Source organism: Dipodomys spectabilis, unplaced genomic scaffold, assembly GCF_019054845.1.
Source record: "Dipodomys spectabilis isolate Male_0828 unplaced genomic scaffold, ASM1905484v1 ptg000197l, whole genome shotgun sequence".
Taxonomy (NCBI): Eukaryota; Metazoa; Chordata; class Mammalia; order Rodentia; family Heteromyidae; genus Dipodomys; species Dipodomys spectabilis.
The window spans coordinates 15,247,861-15,274,313 of NW_024870874.1; positions in this window are offsets into that span (position 1 = coordinate 15,247,861).

Consider the following 26,453-nt stretch of genomic DNA (forward strand, 5'->3'; position numbering starts at 1 on the left):
TGTGCGACAGGGCAAGACCTGTCACTGGAGTCAGTGCCACCCAAGCTTGGCCACAGCCAGCCACCAGTTATTCAGGCAAAAGGATTACCTCAAATCCCAGGGCTGGTGAACAAGCACACTCTGCACCAGGGACAGCAAGGTTCTGCAAATCAACCTCAAACACCGGCAGATTGTGGAAAAACAATAACAACAACAAAGACAAATACAAGACTACAAAACCTAAGGAAACAATCAAACAAAAAAACTTCGCAGAAGCCCAGTGCCAGGGCCTGTAATCCTAGCTACTCAGGCTGAAATCGGAGGATTGTGGTTCAGAGCCAACCTGAGCAGAAAAGTCTGTGAGACTCTTATCTCCAATTAACAACTAAAAAGCTAGATGTGAGCTATAGCTCAAGTGGTAGAGAGTGCTAGTCTTGAGCAAAAACATAAAAAAAGCTCAGGGACAGCGCCCAGGCCCTGTCAAGCCCCAGGAACCCTCCATACACACACACACACACACACACACACACACACACAAAGCCCTCTTCCAGATCAGACTTGAATTCACATGGATGGTAAAGTAAAGGAGGAGAAGGACTCTGGAGGTGTTGGGGACCTCTTTTATAAAAAGTACTAATCTCATTTATAAGACTCCCACCTCATGATCTAATCACTCCAAAACCCTCACCTCTAATATCATCACTTAGGGAGTTACAATTTCAACATGAGAATTTCAGGGTACACAGTCCATTGCCCTAGTGTATGAGCTTGGGGAATGGGCCCAAGCTTCTGAATGAGAAGAGACTACAGAAAGGAGCTATCAAATTTGGCTTTGGCAGGTTTAGTGGGTAGCTTGGCAGTTCAAAGAAGAAGCAACCTCTGTGCCAGTCGGAGCTCTTGAGCTGCTAATGACAGAAATCCAAAGCAAACCAACCTAGATGGAAAAAGACTGCATCTGCCCAGGTTGATACAAAGTCCAGACCCCATACCATCTTCATGGCCTTTCCCCTGCACCTCTCTTCTCCAGGCAACCACTCCCTCCTATATGGTGGCATAGATTCCTCCGAATCTCCAGGCTTGTGAATCCTTAATGCCCAGGCTCACAGGAGACCTGTGTCTTTCTCAGTCTTTAGTGCCAGTGAACACCTTGAGGAGGGCCACATATCCACACTGTTACCAAAGATGGTCTTAAAATAGAGAATCAAGGGGCTGCGAAGGCGGCTCAGTGGTAGAGTGCTTGCCTTGCATGCATGAAGCCCTGAATTCTATTCCTCAGTACCACATAAGCAGAAAAAGCCAGAAGTGCTGCTGTGGCTCAAGTAGTAGAGTGCTACCCTTGAGCTGAAGAGCTGAGGGACAGCACCTAGGCATAGAGTTCAGGCCCCACGACCGACCCCTCTCCCCTCAAAAAATAGAGGATCAAGGACCCCACCACAAGATGTAAAGTGGACAAATAAGCAAAATGAACTTGTAAATATAGAAACCATACAGGCACAGCCTCTCATGCTCTCTGGAGTCCCATGACATTTATGGCTCTGCTTAAGAAGACTTGAGCCCCACCCCTCACTCCTGTGACTCCCTGCCACAGACAGCTCATCCTTGTGAGCCCTGTGCCAGCTGGGGGACATGGAGAGGGGTGGTGAAGGACTCACTAACCTCGCATACTGGTTCTTAGTATTCCACATTCACGTTTTCCTCCATACTCTCTTCCATCCTCAGCATTCTCCCAGTCCCCACTGCCACCCCCAGGCAGCAGCTCACATCTGTCCAACAGCTGGCAGAGTCTGAGTATAGCACTGGCCACATTGACTTTCCAAAGGAAAGTCTTTGCCAACTCTGATGGGAGAAAAAAAAGCCAGATGTATCCAACAGAACCTTTCAAAACCTAGAGGCCCTAGTGGCTTTCAACTTAACAGCATGCAAACAAGAAAAGAATCCTCATTTTCTACAAGTAATTTATTCCAGGCTTTTAACATCAAGAACCAAGTCTAAGGTGGCAATATCCAAAAGAAATGTATGCATTACCTGACTTAGGAAATTATAACCCTTCTGTACATTATCTTTATAATAATTTAAACATATTTTTTAAAAAGAACCAAGTCTAAAGATGACCACCAACATAAATTCACCTGAGATGCTCCTGAACATTGTCATTCTTCATTCCCCAAGGCCTCAGCCCTGGGAACTCAATCTGTCAAGCTTGGGTTTGGTAGAACCAAGGGTACAAAGAGAACTGACTGAGCACTTAACCCTGGCCCTTGACTCGACCCCAGCTTACCAGTTCCCACTAGAGAATGCTTGACAATTAGGTCTCCCTTGTCATCTGTACACTGAGACAGGTCTTTAGAACATTATATGATAAAATGTTTGGGAACCCATTAGCCCAAGGACTGGAATACAGAAAAGCATTCAATGCATTGCATTCTTGTCATTACTATTAATAAATCAGGGACATGAAGGGAAGAATTTCTGTAGCAGAGAGATTCACAGTAGATGTAACTTCCAGTTTCACTGTCCCTGTCCTGACTTAGGTTTACTCCTAGCACAAAGCACCAAGCCAGGAGCATATCTCTATGAGTAGAGAATAGGGTTCTGTGGGTAAATGCCCACCTAGCAACTAAGGGGGCCATCTGTATGGCACTGAGGCCCAGGTACCCAGCCCAGGAACCAGATAAACAAGGAACTTTTACCTTCTCCTAGCTTGGCCCTACCCTGCTCTCCCTAGTCTTCACTTCGGCCTCCCAGGTACATCTCCCAAATCAATCCCCTATACTGAATTCTTGTCCCAGACTCTGCTTTTGGAAGAGAAATGAACAGAAAGTGGGTGCAGACATAACTGGGAAGCAAGGGTCCAGATTGGTACAGGAATTATGCACCAAAGCTCAGAGAATGACCCATTCATCTTCCTGAAGAACAGCGCCTAAGAGAGGAAAGAGGAAAGAAGACTCCCTCAGAAAGAGGGAGTCCACGTCCAAGAAGTGCTCTTGACACAGGAGAGAGCAAGGAAAAGAAGGGGCAACTATGAAGACCAGAGAGTTACAGGGTTCTTACCAGAAGAGGGATGAGAAGAATGAAAAGAGAAGAAAGACATCCATGGGAAGTCTAACAGCCAGGACTGATCTGGCACTCACATTTGTAATCCTAGCAACTCAGGAGGCTGAGATCAGAATCATGGTTTGAAGCCAGACTGGGCAAGAAAGACCATGAGATTCTCACCTACAATTAACTACCAAAAAGCTGAAAATGGAGCTGTGGCTCAAGTGATAGAGCTCCATCCTTGAGTAAAAAAGCCAAGTGAGAGTAGGAGGCCCTGAGTTCAAGACCCAGTACTGACAAAGAAAGAAAATAAAAGTGGAAGGAAGGAAGGAAGGAAGAAGGAAGGAAAGAAGAAGGAAGGAAGGAAGGAAGGGAGGAAGAAAGATGAAAGAAGGAAGGAAGGAAGGAGGGAAGGAAGGAAGAAGGAAGGAAAGAAGGAAAGAAAACACCACCTCTTGACACTGGGCAGTGTCTGGTTAGTACAAGCACTCCACCCTAATTAAGTCCTGGGAAGAATCAAGGCTCTTGGATAACAAAATAAAGCCCATTGTTCAGCATTTCAGCAAACGCTAGAAGCCTGAAAACAGGACAAAGTTTCAACTTTTACTACAGTTCTTCTCACTCTTCATCTCCTTTAACAAATCTCTTCATTTTGAGATCACAGACCCATATCTAAACCAACAAAAGGCAACAATCAGGGATATTTGAATATGGGTTCTATTTCCAACAATAAGAAATTACTGGTCCTTGTAGGAAGGCAGTGTTAGGAAAAAGGGGAACAGTAAAGATAAAATAGTTGACTCAAAAAGATAAGCTTTAAATACTTATTTTAAGGTATTGAAACACATTTTAAGTTTTTGCCATTTATCTTTTCTTTTTTTTTTGGTTGATCATGGGGCCTGAACTCTGGGCCTGGGAGCTGTTCCTCAGCTCTTCAGCTAAAGGCTAGCGCTCTACCACTTGAGCCAGCAATACTTCCAGTTTTCTCATGGTTTATTGAAGATAAGAGTCTCACAGAGTTTCCTGCCAGGGCTGGCTTTGAACTGCGATCCTCAGATCTCAGGCTCCTTAGTAGCTAGGATTACAGGCATGAGCCACCTGCACCCAGCCACCATTCATCTTTTTGCCGGTAAAATATTCTTGTGTTTCTGGAAATGAAGTAATGGGAATTGAAGTTAATATTGGTCATTACACGGTTTTATGCAGCTTGTTTGTCTTTCTTTTTTTTTTTAATTCTGACACAAATTCCAAATTCTATAGGCTTTTTTTTTAATCCTAGGATACATTTATTCTTTCTTTTTTGTGAAAATGCTTAGTAAAATCATAGATGCACTTTTACACATTAAAAAAAGAAATTACTGTTCTTTTATTAGGTTGGATGCTAGCTCAGTGGTTAATGCGTTTTTAATGCTTCCTTATTCATTAGTAATATAAATTGAAATGGTTTCGGTGAAATGGCATGATGTCTGAGGGTTTACCTTAAATACTTTAGGGGAAAAATATGAGTTTTAGATAAATGAAGATCAGCAAAATGTTGATGAGTATTAAAGCTGAGTTATGGATACGCGGGGGTTTATTATCCTAGGCCCTCCTTATGAGCAAAATTTCCAAAACAAACATTTTTGGCAAGGTTTGAGGCAGTGCAGACCCTCCCCTGCCTGGGTATTCTGCAACAGTGAGCAGGAAGGAAGAGCAGGGATCAATGGGAAGATGGGAATAGGATGCTGAGCCGAGTTGTATTTAACTTCACATTTGATTTCTCTGCTTGGAAAATGTCCCAGGACCTTGGGGGGGTGGGGGGTGGGGATGGGACAGCAGACAGTTAGTGTGCGTGTGAAATAATGACCCAAAACAGAGCTTTAGCAAATCAAACAAGAAGAGAGTGGTAAGAGCCAGCCCCAAGATGCTAAAGTGGTGAAGACTGAAGCTCCTAGGAAAAAGCCAAGAGAGTAGCTAATAGGGTTTTGAGCTCTGCCTCAGTCTCTTCAAGCCTCTAGTGCTCCATGAAAGCCAGCCCCCCCCAACCCCCACTTCCTCCCTGCTTTGCACCTATCTCTCCATAATAAGTTTGCTGATTAGGGAGAAAAGCCATCAGGACACTTGGGAAGTAAAAAGGGATTCATGTCTCCTTTCCCACTGGTCATTTTTTAAAAATATTATCTTCAAGTAGTTGTACAAAGGAGGTGCCATATAACAAAACAGTTTATGAATACAATGTGTCTTGATCAGTGTCACCCTCTTCAGCATTTTCACCCCGCTTCAACCCACCTCTGCCCTTACTTTTCTTAATTTTGGGGCATATATACAATGCATTCTTCCCCCTTCCCCCTTCATTTGTCTTACCCTCTCCTCTTGGTCTCATTACCCCCTCTTGGATATACTCATTTCTTAGTGTTGATTTTGTTGGGCTTTGACCTAGTCTTTCTAAAAGACTGAACTCTCCAAAAGTCTAAGAGTCTATTACACTTCAGTTAATTCATTTGTAAACACTGGAATATTACCTTATATGTTTACTTAGAGATGTATAGGCACATTCTATCTACCACAAATGAGGGAAAACACAACCTTTGTTTCTCTGGGTCTGGCTTACTTCACTTAATATAATTTTTCCAAGTCTTTCCCTTACCTTATGAATGGTACAATATCATTCTAATAGATGAGTACAATTCCATTGTGGTATATATCACATTTTCTTGATCCATTAATCAATTGAGGGGCTTCTGAGCTGATTCCTTCTTGGCTATGGTAAATAGTACTGCAGTGAACATGGTTGTTCTGGTGGCTTTACTGTAGCCTTGTTTACTGTAGCTTTACTGTAGCTCTATTGGATAAATGCCCAGAAGTGGAATTGCTGGGTCATAATGCAATTGTATTTTTAGTTTAGAGTGGTTGAACAAGCTTACATTCCCACCAACAGTGTATTAAAGTTCACTTTTGGCTGCATTCCCACCATCATTTGTTGTTTGTTTTCTGATAGTGGCCATTCTAACTGGGGTGAGTGGAATCTCAGTGTTGTTTTTATTTGCATTTCATTTATGGTCAGAAGAAGATAGTATCTGCTCCCTGAATCTAAAATATCACTATTGGGGATCTAGCTGGTGTGGACTCTTCCCCATCTCCCCACTTTGCTTCCTTTAACCCCTCCCAGTACCAGAGCAGGCCACCAACCCACCCCAGAGAGAATTTTCCTGAGATCAGGAGATCCAGGACTAGCCAAAGCACATAAAGTGTCCTCCCTTGGTCATTTCCCAGCCAGCCTAAACCAGCTCCTGTCAAAGGCCAGTGTGTCAGTTCAGATCCACCAGAAATCTCATACATGAGGAAAATAGCTGGGGGCTGGAAGTGTGGCTCAAGTGGTAGAACACTAGCCGATCAAGCAAGCTGAGTGAGCTCAAAGTCCTGGGTTCAAGCTCCATCTCTGATTTAAAAAAATTTTTCAGGAAGTAAAAAAAAAAAACTGGTTGGTGTGATGGTTCATACTTCTAAATACTAGATACTCAGGAAGTGGAAGTAGGAAAATCTTGGTCCAAAGCCACCTTTGGACAAAGTTAGCAAGACATTGTCTCAAGACCAAAATAAGGGCTCATGAGCCATCTTACTCAACCTGCTGCTTCCTGGTAGTGTATCTTCCTTTCACTTCGGTAAACACTCATAGTTTTTTGCTATCATCTCTTGTGTCTTGCTTAATTCTTTGTTTGGGACATGAAAAAAACTGGACCTGTCTCAAAGTATGCTGACCTCCATTCCCAGAGACTACTACCCAGTAACAGGATAGAAAAATAGAAAGATCTAAAACAGGCACTGGTGGCTCACACCTATAATCCCAGCTACTCAGGAGGCTTAGGTGTGAGGATCATGGTTCAAAGCCAGCCCAGCAGGAAAGTGTGTAAGACACTTATCTCCAATAAATCACCGGAAGTGGGGCTGTGGCCCAAGTGGTAGAGTGCTAGTCTTGAGCTAAGGGACAGCACCCAGGCCCAGAGTTCAAGCTCAACTGACAAAAAGGGAAGGAAGGGAGGAAGGAAGGAAGGAAGGAAGGAAGGAAGGAAGGAAGGAAGGAAGGAAGGAAGGAAGGAAGGAAGGAAGGAAGGAAGGAAGGAAAGGAAAGGAAAGGAAGGAAGGAAGGAAGAAAGAAAGAGAGAGAGAAAGAAAGAAAAAAGAAAAGACACTAGAAAGCCCTTAGATAAGTCCCTGTTTCCAAAAGAGAAGCCTGTGAGATGCTTGGGGAAGACTCACCTTCAGTACAAGTTCATAGATCAGGACAAGCTCAAACTAACATTCTAAATTAACCCATCAAGCTTCTCAACATAAAGAACGAGCCACCCCAAAGACAACACTCAGAAAAATACCTGGTTTGGGTTGTCCTGGCTTCTTCCCTAATTGGAACCTCTAGTGTCTATTTTACTCTTTTTTTTTTTGCCATTGATTTTCTAACTTGATTTGTTTCTTCTTGCCTCCAGGCCATAAAATGATATTACAATGTGGCTTCCAGCTCCTGCCACCTGACCCTTGGGTACTTCTTACTCCTTGGACTTGGATTCTGTACAATTTTATTCTGATATTTAATTAGAGCCCACTATGTCCCCTAGAACCATTTCATAACCCTCTACCAGAGAAAAAAATATATAGGCAAGGATATCTCTTGGATCCTACTCAGCTTGAAGCAGTTACAAGAAGATGAGACATTCATCCTACTAAAACTAGGATTGGTTTTATTTGTTCTGTCATGGGAATGTGGAGAAGGTCCCATTTAAGGAAACATGACAGAAAAATACTAAGGTCTAGGTGAAATATAGATGAGAGCCAAGCATGCAAAATAGGCCAGGCTGAATAAAGAAGTGAGTCAAGCCCATGAAATGCACCAGATAGAATACAGACATAAAAACCAAGCTCTCAAGCTGACCCTTGTGCATGAAATTTGACCATGGTCTAAGAAAGAGACAGACGGTCCATGAAAAGGGAACCAGTCCACAAAAGCAGCCTAACCAAAGGGTAACCCACTCACCCCCAATCCTATCTCAGCGTACTATACTCCTCTGCCTAGCTGCTGGCTGTGTTTCTCTTGTAGCTGAACCCTAATAAACTTTTGTTTCTCCTAGAAGAGGGGAGGAAGAGTGAGGCATGCTTTAGGTGGGAAAATATTTGCCTAATATGTGTGGGTTCAATCACCAGCAACAAAAGAAAAGAGATGGAAAGGAAAGGAGAGGGAAGGGAAAGGAGAGGGAAGGGAAAGGAAAGGAAGGGAAAGGATGGGAAGGGATGGAAGGGAAAGGGAAGGGAAGGGAAGGGAAGGGAAGGGAAGGGAAAGGGAAGGGAAGGGAAGGGAAGGGAAGGGAAGGGAAGGGAAGGGAAGGGAAGGGAAGGGAAGAGAAAAAAGAGGTGAAGGAAGGAAGCAAGGAAGGAAGGAAGGAAAAGAAAAGAAAGGGGAAAGGAAAGAAAAGGAAGAAAACTACCCAAGGTTGTGAAGACTGACAACCTTTTTTATTTTTGACATAATTCCTCCTGAGGGAACACCAACCCTCACAGCTTCACCTTTGATGTGCATAAAATGCCTGTGTTTCTTTGAAGGAAAACTAGCAGGTGCAGCAGGTGCATCCTACAGACTTGGGGAAGTCACAGGAGAGGAGGTCCCAGCTCCCTCCTGCATGTGGGCTTAGATTTTGTGTGGCCTCAAATCTGGACCAGCTCAGCACAGCAATTATCTAGGGAAACATCCAAGAACCCTCTTCGTACTTCATGAACTTTCCCACCCTTGGTAAAGCACAATGGGATAGTTGTTATTCATCTCATTTACTGGATGATGAAACAGAGGTTTAGAGATCTTACAACACTTGCCTCAAAACTCACATCTGAGGATTGGAAAATGAACCCTCTGACTTGCCAAGCTCTGGTGATGAGTAGATATAGCTAATATAGATATAGAGAGATAAGGATCAAGATGGAGAGGGAGAGGGATGATAGCGATGATAGAATGATAAAGGCAGAGATAAATTCCTGGACCCACACCTCCTTTCTCTAACACGCACATACAGATTTCTGTCTTCTGTCTGCCCACTTCTCCCGTCAGGAGCACAGACATCAAGAACAGCACATGCCGGCTATGTCACTGATCCAATGTTGAGGTCTGGGAACACAGCACACAGTAAGTGGACGTACGTACCACGACCTCCAGGGTTCATCCCTAAACTGCCTCCCTTCCCCACCAGCATTTCCCCGAACTCCCTCCAGTTGCCACCATTACCAGGACTGAGGTAGCAGTTCCCACAACCACAGTCATCATCTCCCTCCTCCCTTTTATACTTTATATTCACTTCCATATTTGCTATTTAATATTTCCTGACACCCTTCCAAAAAAAATGGGCTCCTGGTAGACAGGGGTTACTTTAATTGTGTTGTTGTTGTTATTGTTGTTGTTGTTGTTTTGGTTTTGGTCTATTTTGTTTCCCTCTAGATCCTCACATCGAGGCTAAAACTTGGCACACAGTAGGTACAAAACAAATATTTTTTGCCTTAACTGGGATCCAACCTCAAGAGCCAAATTTCCACATACCCCTTGCATTCACGCTCGGAAATAAAAGCATGAGAAGAGGAGAACTGTGGGCAGTCTGTCCACTGACAATCACACACACATATGGTTGCCAAAGTCTTGTCATGTGGACAAAATGGCGGACAACCTTTCTTAAAGGAAGGTTAGGATTGGGAACAGAATTTAGCACATGGCAAATTTTAGTTTAATCTTGTAATTGGATCTACCCTGCAATGGAAGGGCTGTAAACAGTCCACTTCAGAGATAGCTCCATAGGTGAATCATGTCACTTGGAATGATTGCTTTTTCTGACTCCTCCTGCTCAGTGTTCTTGGCCATGTGACATGGTTTGCCCCATAGCCAGAAAAGTACTTGCTCCCAGAGACTTGTCCTCTCTTGCTGCTGGAAAACCTTCTGCCCAGACTAGCCTGTGTGAACAACACTGTGAGAGGCCCTGGCCATCCAAGCTTTATTAATCATATTTTTAATTTTTTCTTTATTTTCTGATGTTTTGGTATCTTGGGGCCTGGTTGATACCTAAGCAACTGAGACAGCAAACAATTCAAAGTAAGCATCGTAAGATCTGCCCCAGGCCAAGCAGGCCGGGTGTAGACACCTCCCTACCTAAGTATCTGTGGCACCTAGGTAACTGTCACACCTGGAAGCAGTACTTCCCCTTCCTGCTAGGTCACTTCCTGAGCTGCCTCTGGTCACACACCTCCCATCTGCCCACAGGTGAGTCCCAGGCCCTGAGGTCCATCCAGATCCAATGTGGCCACACCTTTCACCCACCTGGCCACACCTCTTCCTGTCCTTGGCCTAGATAAGTTCTGGCCCTGGGGATAGGTTGCCCCTTTTGGCTATGCCTCTCCACCATGCACTGTGGGGGCAGCAGTTCGGTAAATAAACTTCTTTTCCTGCTTGAATACTGCGTGGTGTTCTCTTCATTGGCTACCTAATAAAACCTACCTATTTAATATACCTTACATATGGTGCCGTGTCTCAGATGGGGGAAATGTTAGAATTTCCTGACCACCCCTTTTCCATGAACCAAACTACTTTGAGACAGCACATGAGATTTTTTCACCAATACCATTGCTGGCCTTCACATCCACGTCCACACCACTTCTCTACTCTGGTGAGTGAAACTACTCTCTGTTGCTCAGTCTCTGTCCAGACGTGGTGCCAACCAGAGAGCTCCCATGGCCGTTAACTGAAAGGCCAGTCACCTCCGGAGCGAAGGATTCTTTGTTTTAGGGGCTTGACCATTTCTCTCTGGGGGAAGTCAGGATACTGCTTCTGCCTGATCAGCTCTCCTTCACTCACCAGACTGATTCTCCCATGCTTTTAATGGGGTGCTATGAGTCATGCCCAAGCCAGGAAACCCCTTTGAAATGTCTCCTGCGCTCCCTGGAAAGTCTGTTTACTTTCGGGCTCTCTTTGCTCTCTCTCTGCCAATCATGTCCAACTGTTTCTATCTCTCCCTTTTTCTCTTCCTCTTTCTCTTTTCTCCAACCTTTTGGCTTGTGCCCTGAAGAGTGTGAGGCAGCCTGGGTCCCGGGACCCCCCCTCTAGGTTCCCTCTCAAAGGCTGGCCATTCTAGGTTTGAAAATTGTCAGAGTTTCTATTTGTTCAGGTTTTCTTTGACTGTTCTCTGTCTCGCTAAGCCCTTCACCTCTGCCTCCCAGCCATCTCCTCTAGAAAGGTTAACTTCTCTTGTCTTATGGTTCAATCTCTCTCTCTCTCTCTCTCTCTCATTGAGAGTTGGTTGTGGGGCCTGAACTCTGGGCCTAGGCATTGTCCCTCAGCTCTTCAGCTCAAGGCTAGTGCTCTACCACTTGAGCCACAGCGCCACTTCCAGCTTTTTCTGCTTATGTGGTGCTGAGGAATCGAACCCAGGGCCTCATGCATGTAAGGCAAGCACTAAAACACTGAGCCACCTTTCCAGCCCCTCTCTCTCTGTCTTTCCTTGAGAGTACCCACACTCCGTTAGAGGGTGCCCCTTCCTTTCTGCTTCTTTGTCTGCTTGTCTGCTTGCTTCCTTATTCAATAAAGCTCCAGCAAGTTTTCTTACCATAATGATTTTTTTTTCAGAAATTTGCCATCTTGAGTTTACCATCTTGGCCACATGGTGGGTTAAGGGTTTGAACGCCTCGTCTGACCCTTACCCTTCCACCAAGCTTACTACTCCTCCACCCATTTATTCTAATGTACCTTGCTAACAAGTTGCTGCCTCTCTTCACAGGCCATGGAAACTGAAGCCCGATCATTTTATGTGCTTTGTTAGTAAAAATGTCTAAACATATCGTTGTCAAATTTTGGGTTTTGAGTTTTGCCTTTTTTTTGTTTGGTGTTGCCTATTCTAGCACTAACAATGTGGTTCTAAAATATTGGGCAAAATAATGTCTTCTTACTGCTGGAATTCCAAGAGTCTATGGCTATTATTCATTTTTGCATGCTGCAAAGCTTAATGCTCACAGTATGTGTACATGTCTGTGTAAACTTGTCATCTGGCATTGTACGCAAATTATTTGGCTTAAATGGTCTGAGATTCCTGAATTTTATTCAGTTTGGATTCGTAGTTCAGTGCCAGCCAGTCTACATGCAGTCCAGATCCAGTCCATCTCTTCCAACCTGGAAGATGGCCTCACTCCTGCCTAGACCATCCTGACTACCTCCACCATGGCAAAAGTAGACTGGACTCCTGCTTGACTCCATCACATATGGCTGATTCCTGGTGAAAGATTGTTTTGGATTTGCAAAAGCTAAGACTTTTGTGTGATATTCTTTCTGCACTATTAGACTTGTAATCTTACCCAGCTTGACCTGAAAGACTGGCTATGTTGTTATGCTAGAGAAACAAGTGTAGGCCAGGAAAGCCTCTTATGAACTTTGGTTAACTTAAGCACCATTTGGGTCACCAGAAATCAATACTGTATCTGTGCTAAAACCCTCTTCACATCTACCACGTTTTGACATTGCAGAATATTTATTGGTCAATTCTTGATAAGGAGCAGATAAGCTGTACTTATTTCTATTTGATCTCCCTGTTGCTTTAATTGGAAATAATAAAGGGTTTTTGTGGCAAAGATTACAGTTCAAAGCCAGCCAGGGCAGAAAAATCCCTGAGACTCCATCTCCCAACTAACCTACAAAGAGCTAGGCTAGAACCATGGCTCAAGAGACTTTTATCTCTAATTAACCAACCAAACACTGGAAGTGGTGCTATAACTCAAAATGGTAGAGCACTAGCCTCAAGCAGAAGTACTCAGGGACAGTGCCCAGGCCTTGAGTTCAAATCTCCATGAATACCAACTGGGATGAGCCATCCCAGCAACAAGCACCTAGACCTCTGGACTCAACCAGTCTGGGGAACAAGGGACCATGGAAAGGAGTAAGAGATGATGATGTCATATCAGCCACTTTGTGCCTGCCCTTTCAAAATTAATCAGAGCCGGGAGGTCAATAGAAGTCAGAGCCTGCCCATCTAATGTCCATACCTGTCTACCTTTTAACTGGACAGGAATTTACACTCTTGCCTTTGTTACCTGACGTTCTCCCCTACCTAGCTGCCAGATGTCAGAAGTAGCTAGGGACATTTCCACCAACTCCAGGACAGCCTGGAATGCGGGAGATAGGACCTAGCCATTCTATCCCGGTGCTGGTGGCTCACACCTGTAATCCTAGCTACTCGGGAGACTGAGATGTAAGGATCCTGGTTGTTTTTTGTTGTTGCTGTTGTTTTTTGCTCAGCCCCTCTCTGCCTAATGAGACTTCTTCCAGACTTCATTTAAGGACTACCACCAAGTAACAGCTGCTGCCTGCTGCCTTCTCCTAGAACGGGACCACTAATGTTGATACCCCTTGACAGTAGGAAGTAGCTAGAGAATCTGCACCCTTTTTCATAATTATCAAGAGGCTGGGATGTAATGTCTGCCTCAGGCCAAGCAGGCCCTGTGCAGACACCCACCCCCCGCTACCTAAGTATCTGTGTCACCTAGGTAATTGGCATACTTGGAAGCAGTACTTCCCCCTCTTGCTAGGTCACTTCCTGAGCTGCCTCTGGTCACGCACCTCCCATCTGCCCACTGGTAGGTTCCAGGCCCTAAGGTCACATCCAGATCCAATGAGGCCACACCTTTCCCCCACCTGGCCACACCTCTTCCTGTCCTTGGCCTAGAGAAGTCCTGGCCTGGGGTTAGGTTGCCCCTTTTGGCCATGCCTCTCCACCATGCACAGAGGGGGTAGCATTTTGGTAAATAAACTTCTTTTCCTGCCTGAATGTCGCATGGTATTCTCTTCATTGGCTACCTAATGAAATCTACCCATTTAATATACCTTACAAGCATGACTTTCACATGCAAACAAACCAATGAGGAATCCACATATCCACTCACCTCCTCTTCTGGGCTCTTAGACTCAAGGTCACTTGCCTCAGGGCCAGGTACTAGGCACTAACAGGAGATAACTCCTATGTGCCAAAGTCCTCTCAAATCAATCAAAATAGCTAAATAAACCTGCTTCCCTGATTGTCCCACCTTATTTTTTTTGTGTAATTGATCTAGTGCTCAAACCCTGTCAGGCAGAATCACTTAGAATCTTTTAGCTCTCTTTTTTAGCTCTTTCATTATTACTAGATGGTGGCAAAGGTAACCACCAAAGATTCCAGGCATATAACTTCTGCCTTAACAACTCTCAAGAAAGAGGACAACTCCTTCCTACTTAGACCAGCAGAAGTCCTAGAACTGACTTTCATTGGCCAGGCTTGGACCACGTGTCTATTCCTAAACCACTCACTGTGGCCAGAAAAATACAACACTAATTGGTCAAACCTGGGAAAAGACTAATCCCACTTGGAATGACAATGAAGTTAAGCTTGTTTCCCAAAGGAAAAGAGGGTTCTTTTTACCAAAATGAAAAAGAATTGGCCTCCATCTGGATTTCTTCCCAAGAGAGGGGAGAAAGGAAACTCACTGGGACTTAACTTTCATATTGAAGACCAAAGTCAGCATAGGCTGGCTCTGAACTTCAGCCTCACAGAATCAAATTTTAAAAGACGAGTAATGCTTTGGCTGCAAGTCTAGAAAAGGATGGCATGATTGTCTGTGCACTGATAACTACTTCTGAGAAGTATTGCTACTGGTTTTATCAGAGTGAGCCCTAATAAAATCATTCAATTGTTCTTGCTGGGGTTATTTTATTGATCTTTCTGCTTCATCTGGGGGTCATTCTTCTACTGGGAAAATTGGCTCTGTTTTCCTCTCTTGTAATGGAGCTCATGTTGCTACTCTTTATATTGTAAAAATGACTATTCTGGTAGCTCTACAATATACACAATGACTATAATAATCCCTTGCAGTGGAGCAGCACCTTGCAATCTATCAAGGGCTTTCATGTACATTATTATTATTTTTGATCCTCACAATAACCAGAATGGAAGAGAACAAATACTATTATACTCATTTTCTATAGACATGAGAATAGACTCAGAGAGGTTAAGCTACTGGCTAAAGGTCACAGAGTGACATTGCCTTGGGCAGCAGAAAAATATTGCCAGGGAATAGGTAGGCATTTGTTCAAGGCTTCATTTCTGTAATTAAATCAGCTTTACTGTTGCAAGGCTGTCCAGGGCAAACTCTCCAGCTTCATTCTGATTTCTTCATATCCACAAATACTTCTCAGTGCCTTGATGCAAGAATGAAGATGATATGGTCCCTGTTCTCATGAAGCTTATGATTTCACTTCTCTAATATTTGACTAGATTAAGAACAACTACAACAAACACTTCCCTTGTCTAGCCATCAGCACCACTATATGAAGCAATTTTTGTTCGATTGGTCATAGTTACGGTAGAATTGTTAAATGTCATTATTGTGTGTGTGTGTGTGTGTGTGTGTGTGTGTGTGTGTGTGGTGCTGGGGATTAAACCTAGGGCCTTGCAAACCTCCTGGCAGTCAATTCTCACTCAGACACTCAGTCCTGAGCCATCAAGGGCACCTCCTCTTCCCCGTGGAAGTGTGCACTGACCTTTGCTCTTTTTACCCAGGACTCCAGTAAGTCCTGGCCTCTGCAGATGGACTGGCGAGGGGGAAAGGCTCAGTCCCACGGCCCTCTGTGTTGTCACAGGCCCCACTAGGGCCCAGTCCCAGTGCTGATGGACAGGGCTTGCTAACTCTTGCCCTCCTTGGTCCAGGTGGATGGTCAGGTTGCATACTGCTAGGTGGATTCTATTCTGGAAGATTTCTTTAGGCAGTGGAGAGAAATAGATGCCAGAAACTCTCCTATCTGATAAGATTTAGATTCCCCCTTAGGATAAAAACCTGATCATACTTTCTCCCAGTTGGAATAACAGCAATTACCCCCCTCCCCCCCCCCCAACACCTGAGGTGGAGAAAGAATGCCAGGCTCAATCCAATGCCATCACTGTAGAAACCTGGTGAATTCCAGCATCAATCTTTTGGAAAAAAGCCCCATAGGGGAAACTCTATACATTCAATTCGTCTTGTCTAGGGGGAAAATGAGTTTAAAATCTGTTGAATTAAAAAAATAGTATCTTATGTACCAGACATTAACGATCCAGAAGAAATGCCTTGGGAGAAAAATTTCCTGGAAAATGTTAAGCATTCAGGTTACCAAAGAACTGGGAATTTCGGCAGCAATCCAAGCACAGAAAGTCCACAGCAAAGGTTGCATTTCCCCAACTGGGTCCCAGAGGACCTAGTGCTACACAGCCATGGTCCTTGTGGGGACCTACAGATTTGACACTTTCCCATGGGGGCTCTAGCTTAACAAGGTCTGAAGAAGTCGGCCTGACCACACAGGCTAAGCATGAGCAGAGAGCCAGTTCCCACCTGTCTTCTAAGCCCAGTGCATACTGCTGCTGTTACCAAGTCAGTTTACAAATCTTGGAAGGCACTGGTTATTCTCTTTCAAGACTCTGGGGACTGGACCTCAGGAGGTCTGGGTTCTAATCTCAGCTCTGCTTTGGTAAACTAGTGCCATCTGTTTCCAATGAGTTCCTTTTCTCTAGTCCTTAGTTGATAAATAAAAAAATAATGGATTGAATTTGAATGATATCAATGATCTCTTATGACACGTATTTTTCCTTTTTTTTTCCTCTTTCTTTCAAGAATCTCCAGAGTGCAGTGAATAAGGACATTGCTTTCAAATCATCCTGCACAGGTTTGATCGCATCTCTACCATTCTCAAGGTCTCTTACCTGGAACCTTAATCTCTCTGTGTTTCCACTTTCCCTTTTGCAGTATGAAAATAACACTATCTGAGAGCCTTGGGAAAAAATAAATCAATCAATATACAAAAAGAGAGAGAGAGAGAGAGAGTGCCTGTATGTTGATCCTGGGATTTGAACTTAGGGCCTGGGTACTTTCCCTGAGTTTTTTTTTCTTTTTCTTGTGCTCAAAGCTAGTGCCCTACCACTTGAGTCACAGATTTACTTCCAGCTTTTTGGTGGTTAATTGGAGATAAGAGTCCCACAGACTTTCCTGCCATGGCTGGTTTTAAATCATGATCCTCAGATTTCTGCCTCCTGAATAGCTAGGATTACAGGCATGAGCCACTGGTGCCTGGCTTTGTACAAAGGTCTCTGAATGGCTCTTAGTACATAGCAATTATTTATTGAGCAACTTTGCGTATCAGGTAACTTTGTACTAGGCGTCATAGAAACATGGTGCACATCTGTAGTCCGAGCTACTTATGAAGCTGAAGCAGGAGGATTGCTTAAGCCCCAGAGTTTAAGGATAACTTGAGCCACACAGGGACACCTAAAACATAAATTAAATGAATAGCAAGAATAAAATGAACCAGAAATGATTGAAAACCATGTCCCTACCTCCAGAACATTATTGTCTCCTAACAAAATGTCCAGAATGCCTCTGCCTGCAGGCCATGTGTTTGCATCCCCCTGGGGTAGAGAGATCCTGGCATTCTGCCTCTGGCACCAGGTTGGGCATGGAGCGAGTAAGTCCTCTGCAGACCTCAAAAGCACACACCAGCTGCCTGAAAACTCTGATGTTTTTCCTCACTTGTCTCTCTCCTATATTTCCCTTTCCTGATACCAGTTGAAGTCTAACTACAAAGAGAATCAAAATAAAATCTCCCGCAAAGAGGCCTTCCTCCTTTTCCCTCACCCTCTTCTCTCTCTAGTTTTTCCCTCCCCAGTCTTCGCTTATTCATATTGCATCATTCTGTCTCGCAGCCTCACTCCATTTGCCCTGTTTGGGAAGCTGCAAGATCCCTCAGTGCCTCTCTGTTCTCCCAGGAACACACTCTGGCCCCACTCTTCCTAGAACCCAGCACAGCCATAAGCTCCTTGGCCAGTGAGAACACTGGCTTTGGGAACATTCGACTGCTTCCCTGGGGGGTAGGGATGTTGCTGGAGAAATTGCTCAGTTCCTGGGCAGTCAGCAGGGAAGGTAACTGGGAATTATCGGGCCACTATCCCATGCAGATGCACCCCCAGTCCAGGAGGGAGGGCAAGCACCTGCTGTCAAGGGGGCCAGCTGTGGGTGACAGAGAGATGGACCCAGAGAATGAGGCACCAGCACAGAATAGGCATTCCCAAGGGGTCATGGACAGCGTTCTGGGGCAGGCCAGAAGGGCTTTAATAAACATACTGGGGAGTTAGCAGGCCACGTGTTGTTTTGTCCGAATGTATGCTATCTGTTTGAGGAATTCCCAAACCCCTTGCTAGAACCCAGATTATGAAATACATTTCTAGAGAAACCCTGAGGCCTCTCTTAACACTTGGGCATCCAGAAGATACAGATGTTGAGGGATGGAACACAGAGGAGAAATCCTGTGGCCAATCTAGGCTTGTCTTGAGTCAGGCAGGTTCCATTATATGAGGAACTGAGGTAGGTTTTTGATTGGCAAACATTTTGAGTGCCTTTCATGTACCAAGCTGCTCAAGGAGCAGCTCAAGGCCTTGAGAGAAAACTAGGCACAAAGGGAAAGGAAGCTCACTGAACTAGCTGCAGGACGCACATGAAGGTAATCTTTGGGGTCCTGGTGCCCCTGGCACATGTCTTCTCCCATGCCTACTCTTGTCCTCTCCAAAGGTAATAAATATAGTGCTTTCAGTGTTCATAGCTAAAGGAGAATTACTTCTGAGATGATTTCCTTAATGAAGAAATTCTGTGTGTGTGCGTGCACATTTCTACTTCCAGTCTTTTTCTAGTTAATTAGGAATAAGAGTCTCACAGGTTTTTCTGTCCCAGCTTGGAAATGCTGTCCTCAGATCTCAGCCTCCTAAGTAGCTAGGATTACAGGTATGGGCCACCAGTGCCTGGTAAGAAGGGAATTCTTGAAACCCTCACACCTTCCAATGACAACATTTTAGCCATCCTGACAGAGGCTCAGGAGGGTGGTATCCAAGAATCCACCTGCTATCTTGAGGTCTGTATTCAGAAGTCATCATGCAGCTCAAGCCTCCTATGCTCCAAGGCTTCTTGGCTGCTGAGGAACTGAGTTCAAACCAAGGAGAAGAGAAAGAGGATGCTAGCCCCCACCTACATCCCTCCTGCTGCTGCTGAGCACCAGGGGGTTCCCTATTCTCGTTTGTTTATATGTAAATAGTTATCGAAATAATGTATTTCACTAGGCTGAACAGAAGACAAGGGGCCTCTGTGTGTATAGAGACAGTGAGGTGTCTTGGTGACTCTGCATTTCTTTTCCTTTTTAGTTTATTTTTAAATTAGCATACCTTAGTAATAGAGTGAAGTTTCATTGTGACAATTCCATAGATTCCATGCAGCGTCCTTTGAAGCCATCTATTATATTCACATAGCCCCCCCCCCCCTTCTTCCTTTCCACTTTTTCAGTGTTTGGTGAGTTTTGTTATTTTATATTAACACACACATACATACAAATACATCCATCGTATTTATTTTTGTCTGTTGGCTTTAACCCCTTTCTCTTTTCTTTCTTCCCTGAGTCAGCAATGTGAACCCCAAGTAGGAGACAGAGAAAGCAGAGGTGATGGACCCCAAATTGTCCAGCTATCCTGGCAACTCCCACGAAATTTCTTGAACTTAGCTCTCAAAGGCCAAACATCTGAAAAGGTCGTTTCAAACTATCTGAGATGTGCCAGAGAAGAATTCACCTGTCTTCAGGAGCAGGCCAGAGAGGCTGTAGGCAGGTAGTGGCCATCCTGGAGAGTCCTTCAGGCTGAGTCCCAGCTGCCCAGCGCGGCGCGCTCTGCGAGAGCTTCCACTGCCAGGCGGAGCTCGCTCAATGGCGAGGCCTCACTTCCTCTAGCTACCCTCCGTCCCAGCTAGGAGCCAGGGGTTGGTCCTCGGACAGAAAAACTAGGTCTGCAGCTGGGGGACATCAGGCTTTCCCCCACCCTCGTGGGAGGTTTAACGCGGGTCCTGCTCTGGGGCTGGGGCTGGGGGGGGGGGGGGGGGAGGAGGCTAAACCCTTTTTGGTGTAGGACAGACAGACTCTGGGTGCCCTTGGGCGCACATGGTTACTTCTCTGGACCTTCTTTTCTTCCTGTCATATGGGGAAAAACCCACATCTTGTTCTCAGTGGATTAGGTCCGTTTTCTAGGGCTCCTGATTTATAGCTCCATGACTAAATGTATCAGGTGAGAGGTGAGGGATGAAGCCCGCACCGGCAGCCACCAGGACGCGCACGGCTCTGCGCCCGGGCGCCCCAGTGAGGCGTTCGCAAAGCGAGCGTCGCCAAGCCCAGTTTGGAGGCTGAAGTCATGCAGGATCCAGCAGATCGGATGGGGTTCAGAGACAGGTGGCCCCGCAAACTTTACTCCGCATCTCCCAACTGTACATTTGTCAAAGGAACGGACAGCGATAACTGCGCAGAGAGTCCCGAGCAGGCCGGGCGCGGGTACGCCGCAGGCAGCCGCAGGTCGCCCGGCCTGGCGGCGATCGCAGAGGCGTGCCATCCCGGCCTTTCGAATTTTCTCTCTCGGATTTGGGGAGTCGTATGGCGCAAGGAGAGGATGTAGTCAACACACACACACACACACAAACACACGTGTACTTTGAGGCATAAAACTACTGAGCTCCAGGATTGCCCCCATTGTCTTAGAGAAGTAATTTTTTGACCATGGCAGCCGGCCTTCCTCTGACGCGGGGTGGGAGGGCTCGGGCCTTTGCGGGGTACCCGCCCCTCACCCCGATTCCTGCCCACTACCTGGGTCGTTGGCACTGGGGAGGCAGTTCTACCGCGTCGACACATTTCCCTTCAGTATTGTTACGTCTTGTTTGCGGGTTCTCGTGCCCCACCCCGTCTCTTCGTTTTCTTCCCAGAGTCAGCAATGCGAATCCAAAGACGGAGACGGGGTGAAGCGAAGGACACGCACCCCAGCTGGCCCCGCCAGCCCGGCACAATGGTGGAGCCCCGTGCTTCCGGGTCACTTTTCTGCCAAGCAACCGAATGGCCGTCGCTGGCACCGGCGTGGAAAGACCCGGAGGCGGCGCTCCTTGCACGGGCATCTGTAGCAGGGATGCTGGAGTTACAGCCTCCGTTCTTCTAGACCCTCTGCCCCTTCCTGGATGACACTGGCCCCTTCTGCAGAGCTTTGCATCTAACGCCCTGCATTCTCTCTCCGTCTCTGTGAAAGGTTCCATTATCACCTCACTTGTTATCCAGTATTGTGACAAATCCGTAACTTCTCCACTGAACACAGAAGGTTCAAAGCGAGTACGCAAAGATCTCTGCCCACTGAAATATTACCTAGCCTACACTCGGGTCTAAAAATCAGTCTGTCATAGATCCTGAGCTTGAATGAATTGCTGAGAGACAAAAATACAGCAGACTTGTGTAAGTATAGTGGGATATTAGGGTTATACCAACTGTATCTGTTGTTTGATCTACTGTTAATAAGGAATTCAAACTTAACTGAGTGTCTGACCCTTTTATTTGCTAAATGTACCCTGATTGAGTCTCAGTAGGGCCTTTTACAGACTGGATCTTGCTATTTTGCCTTGAACTCCTGGGCTCGAATGATTCTCTGCCTCAGCCTCTGTAACAATGAAACTATAGGCACATACCACTGCACACAGACAAACTGTTTTTGACAAAAAGCATGAAAACAACTCAATAAATTATGGATAGTCTTTTCAGCAAATGGTGATGGAGCAATTGGGTTTCACCAAATGAGTTTTGCTATATGAAAGATCTTACTTAGAGGGTGAAAAGCTATATTATATACTGAGAGAAATTTCATGCAAATTACATATCTACAAAGGATCAGTGTCTAAAATATAGAAAGAATTATCAGATGAGAGTGGCTCAAGTGGTAAACCCCCTGCCTAGTAATTCAGATCCTGGTACCAAACAATAATTGTCAAAATCTAGCAGCAAAGAAATAATCTAACTAGAAAACAGGCAAAAGCACCAATGGACACACAAATAGTAAATAGCACATGGAAAGATGCTCAATACCACTACCCATTAGAGAAATGCACATGCTATCACCAAACATTTAACAGAATAACAAAAAATAAAAAACCCACAATAATAACACCATACACTGGCAGAGATGTGGAGAAACTGGATCACTCATTCATTGCTATTGGAAATGCCAAATGGCACATTTCATTTGTAATCATTAAAAACTGGAAACAAGCCAGGTGCTGGTGGCTCATACTTATATACCTAGCTACTGAGGAGGCTGATATCTGAGGATCATGGTTAAAAGCCAGCCCTGGCAGGAAAGTCTGTGAGACTCTTATCTGCAATTAATCACAGAAAAAGCCAGAAGTGGCACTGTAGCTCAAGTAGTAGAGCACTAGCATTGGGCAAAAGGAGCCCAGAGACATCACCCAGACCCAAATTTCAAGTCCCAGGACCAGCAAAAATAAACAAACCTGGAAACAACCCAGATACCCTTCAATGGGTGAACGTTATATCAATACCACAGAATACTACTCAACAAGAAAGAGGAATAAACTATTGATACAGACACCAAATTAAATGACTCTTAAGGCACTAGGCTACAGTTTAAAAAAAAAAAAATTCATCAGCATGATGAATGCCTATAATCCCAACATTCAGCAGGCCAGCCAGGGCTATATAAAAAGAGAAAACCTTAAAAAAAAAAAAAAAAAAAGCAGGGCTGGGAAGGTGGCTCAGTGGTAGAGCACTTGCCTTGCATGCCTGAGGCCCTGGGTTTGATTCTTCAGCACCACTTAAGCAAAAAGAAAAAAGCCAGAAGTGGCGCTGTGGCTCAAGCGCTAGAGTGCTAGCCTTGAGCTGAAGAGCTGAGGGACGGCACCCAGGCTCAGAGTTCAGGCCCCACGACCCGATACTCCCCCCCCTCCCCGAAAGGCAATCCTGAAAACCACATACTTTATTATTTCTGTTCAAAGCCAGTCTGAAAGGACAAACTTAAGAGACACTCATCTCAAACAACAAAATGCCAGAAGTAGAAATATGATGTAAGTGGCAGAATCGAAGCCTTGAGTGGAAAAAGCTAAGGGAGAGTTTAAGCCCCCAGTTCAAGCACATACATAAAAAAGTACCTTCAAAAGGAGACAGCCCACACATGCTGCAGCCACTGACATGTGTTTCCACCTCTGCTAGAGCCTGGTTGTTCCCAGAGTAACCGCATCCTCATGCACTTTCTACACTGTCCTGTGATCTGCAGTCACTGCACAGTGACTCCTGTATGGAGCTGAGCCAGCAGTGGCACCAGCACTTGCAGGGAGACTATAAAAATCAAGAAATGCTTTGCCTAAAGCTAAAAGGGGTGAGGGGACGGGCGGCGGGGAGAAAAGAAAACGCAAGGACTTGTAATAAAGAGAACTTCAGATACCCTAAGGGATGGTAAAAAACATTATTAATGGGAAATGGAAGGAATATCAAACAACTGGAGTTAAAGCCTTGCCTTGATGTGATGGTTACTCTTAGGACCTTCACCTTTACTCTTTCCATTTTTAGAATGATCCTGGAAATATGATTTTTCTAAGAGCTTGACTATTAAGAGACAGCTTAACAAAAACAGAGAATCTTCCTATGGCTATCGTCTATTTCAGCCAATTCTCAGGCTGAAATACGGTGGGGGATTTTCCCCCCTAAATTGTGCTTACTGAAGTTCAAGCTTTAATAATGAGCTGACAATCGCTCACTAGGGAAATCTAGAGAATTTTTTTTTTTTTGCATTGCAAGACAAGAGGTGAGTTCTTCCTAATATTATATGCGAATAATTTTCCTTGATAGGGAAAACAATGAAATATCTTCTAACTTCCACTTGTTTGTAAAGGTTGTGGTTAAATGTTACAGTAAGAGTGGGGTTTCTCAACTTGCAAGCTGGTTATTTGAATTTTTATGAATTTTTATTGTTATTATAAAGATAATGTACAGAGGGGTTACAGTTATATAAACCTGGCAATGAGTACATTTCTTTTATGATCATGTCACTCCTTTCCCTTTCTTATTTGAATTTTCAAAATTATAACAGAGTTTAATAAAATGAATATTATGAAATGGAAACCTGTTATAACTAGAGGAGCTAAAAACAGAAATACAGCCAAATAGAAAGGAGAATGGTATATCGTCCTAATATTCAAAGTATGTATGAAAATGGAACTAGGAAACTTAATGAGACTAGTGGGGATGGCATTGATGGTGTGGGGTCAAGAGAGGAGACTCTGATCAAGATGCATTGGACATACTAATGGACATGTTAAATTGAAATCCCTTTGTAACTGTTTGAACATAATAAAAATTAATAGCTAAATGAATAAGTTTACAAGAAATGGGGCTGGGAAGGTGGCTCAGTGGTACAGTGCTTGCCTTGCATGTGTGAAGCCCTGGGTTTTTATTCCTCAGCACCACATATGCAGAAAAAGCCAGAAGTGGAGCTGTGGCTCAGTAGTAGAAGAGCTGAGGGACAGTGCCCAGGCCCCAGAGTTCAGGCCCCATGACTGACAAAAAAAAAAAAAACCCACAAGAAATGCCCATACTAAAGCCACCAGCACAACCATATTCGTTTCAGCATTATTTACCATAATTAACATATGGAATCAACCCAGATGCCCCTCAGCAGATGAATGGATGAAGAAAATGTGTTATATACACTCAATAGAATTCTATGCTTACATCACAAAGAATGGTATTGTCCCATTCATAAGGAAATGGAAAGACTTAGAAAAAATTATACTAAGTGAAGTAAACCAGACCCAAAGAATCATAAGCTGTAAGCTTTCCCTCACTTGTAATAAGTAGAATATGTCTAGTATATTCTTAGAAGAGGATCACAATGGCTCAAGAGCTACGTGTATATGACTGTATAAAATGATGCTTATTGAAATGAACTCCAAGAAATGGAAACAAGAGGTGTTTTATTTTTCAATTGTACTGTTAGTAGTTATTTCTTTTTTCTTTCTTCTTTCCCCTTTGGGTAATTCCCTGATGTCATTGGTTTTATTTCTGTACCGTTTGTCTTGTATATAAGTTTATCTGATTTGGAGAAGAGGAATCACAGAAATGGTGGGACAAGGGGTGAACCAATGCAACAGTAATACTCACTAGACACTATGTAGAAAATAACTTTACAACTTGCTGGGGGGGAAGTCAGGAGGAGAAAAATTAGAGTAGGGATAACTTTGTTCAAAAAGTAATGTACTCATTACCTGACTTAGTACTATAACCCCTTTGGATATCACCTTTACAATAAAATTTAAAATAAATAAATAAAACAATAACTATAAAAGTTGTAATGCTTAGGAAGAGACCATTTGCCAACATCTACTGAGGGCACACTATTCCATTTAAAAATTTGATTTCACATTATTTTCACACTATGAACTAATTTATTTCATATTCTTTTGTAGATTAAAAATGTCTTATGGTTATTATAAAGGTGATATGCAGTTAGGTTACAGTTATATAAGTCAGGCAAAGAGTACATTTCTTTTTGAACACTGTCACCCTTTTCCCTCACTCTCTCCCAGTTCTTCCCTCCTGTCCAAACTCAGATTTTTATAGGCCTTGAAATCTAAGACAGTGGGTTCTTATTTGAATTATATCTTTTGGAACAAGTTTCAACAAAGTTGGACTAACTTATTGTCTGGAAAATATATTCAAAAGGGGTTTTGTATTGTATGATCCATTTGTAGAGCATACTGGCAATGACAAAATGACAGAAGGGAACAGGTTGCTGGAGGGCAGAGGTGGGAGGTAGGGTCTGTAGCTCTCAGAAGGCAGTAGGAGAACCTTTCATGGTAGACTTCTATATCTTGGCTGTGGAGGTCACATGAATCCACACGTGTGATAAGAGTTCATAGAATTAAATGCATATACATACAAGGCACACAAAGCAACATACATAAGTGACTACATGCAAATCTGTAAGGCAGATGGATGAATTGTATCAAAGTCAATATTGCGGTTATGGTATTATGAGAGATAATCATTGGATGAAGTGTATAAAAGACCTCTGTGTTATTTCTTTTGTGTGTAGGGGGTTGGGAGTGGTAATTAGGACTCAAAACTCAGGGCCTGGGTGCTGTCCTTCAGTTTTTTTCCCCTCAAGTCTGGTGTTCTACCACTTAAGCTACACCTCCACTTCTAGCTTTTGGCTGCTTGATTGGAGATAAGAGTCACTGTGAGTTTCTTGACTGGGCAGGCTTCAAACTGTGATCCTCGTATCTCAGCCTCTCAAGTAGCTAGGATTATAGGCCTGAGCCACCAGTGCCTGGCTGGAAAGCATTTATTCTTAACAGAGGCAAGAAACAGACATTAATGTAGAAAGTTAGCAAGAGTTCAGGGGCATCACTTGGTGATATTAAATGTCTCTATTTTAATCAAAAAGGCTAAAGGACTTGATTGAGAATTTAAAACACCCCAGGGACTAGAGAAAATTCCTTCCTTTGCAATTTTTAAATTGTTATAAGAGTCTGAGATTTTCAAACATTTCAGAATG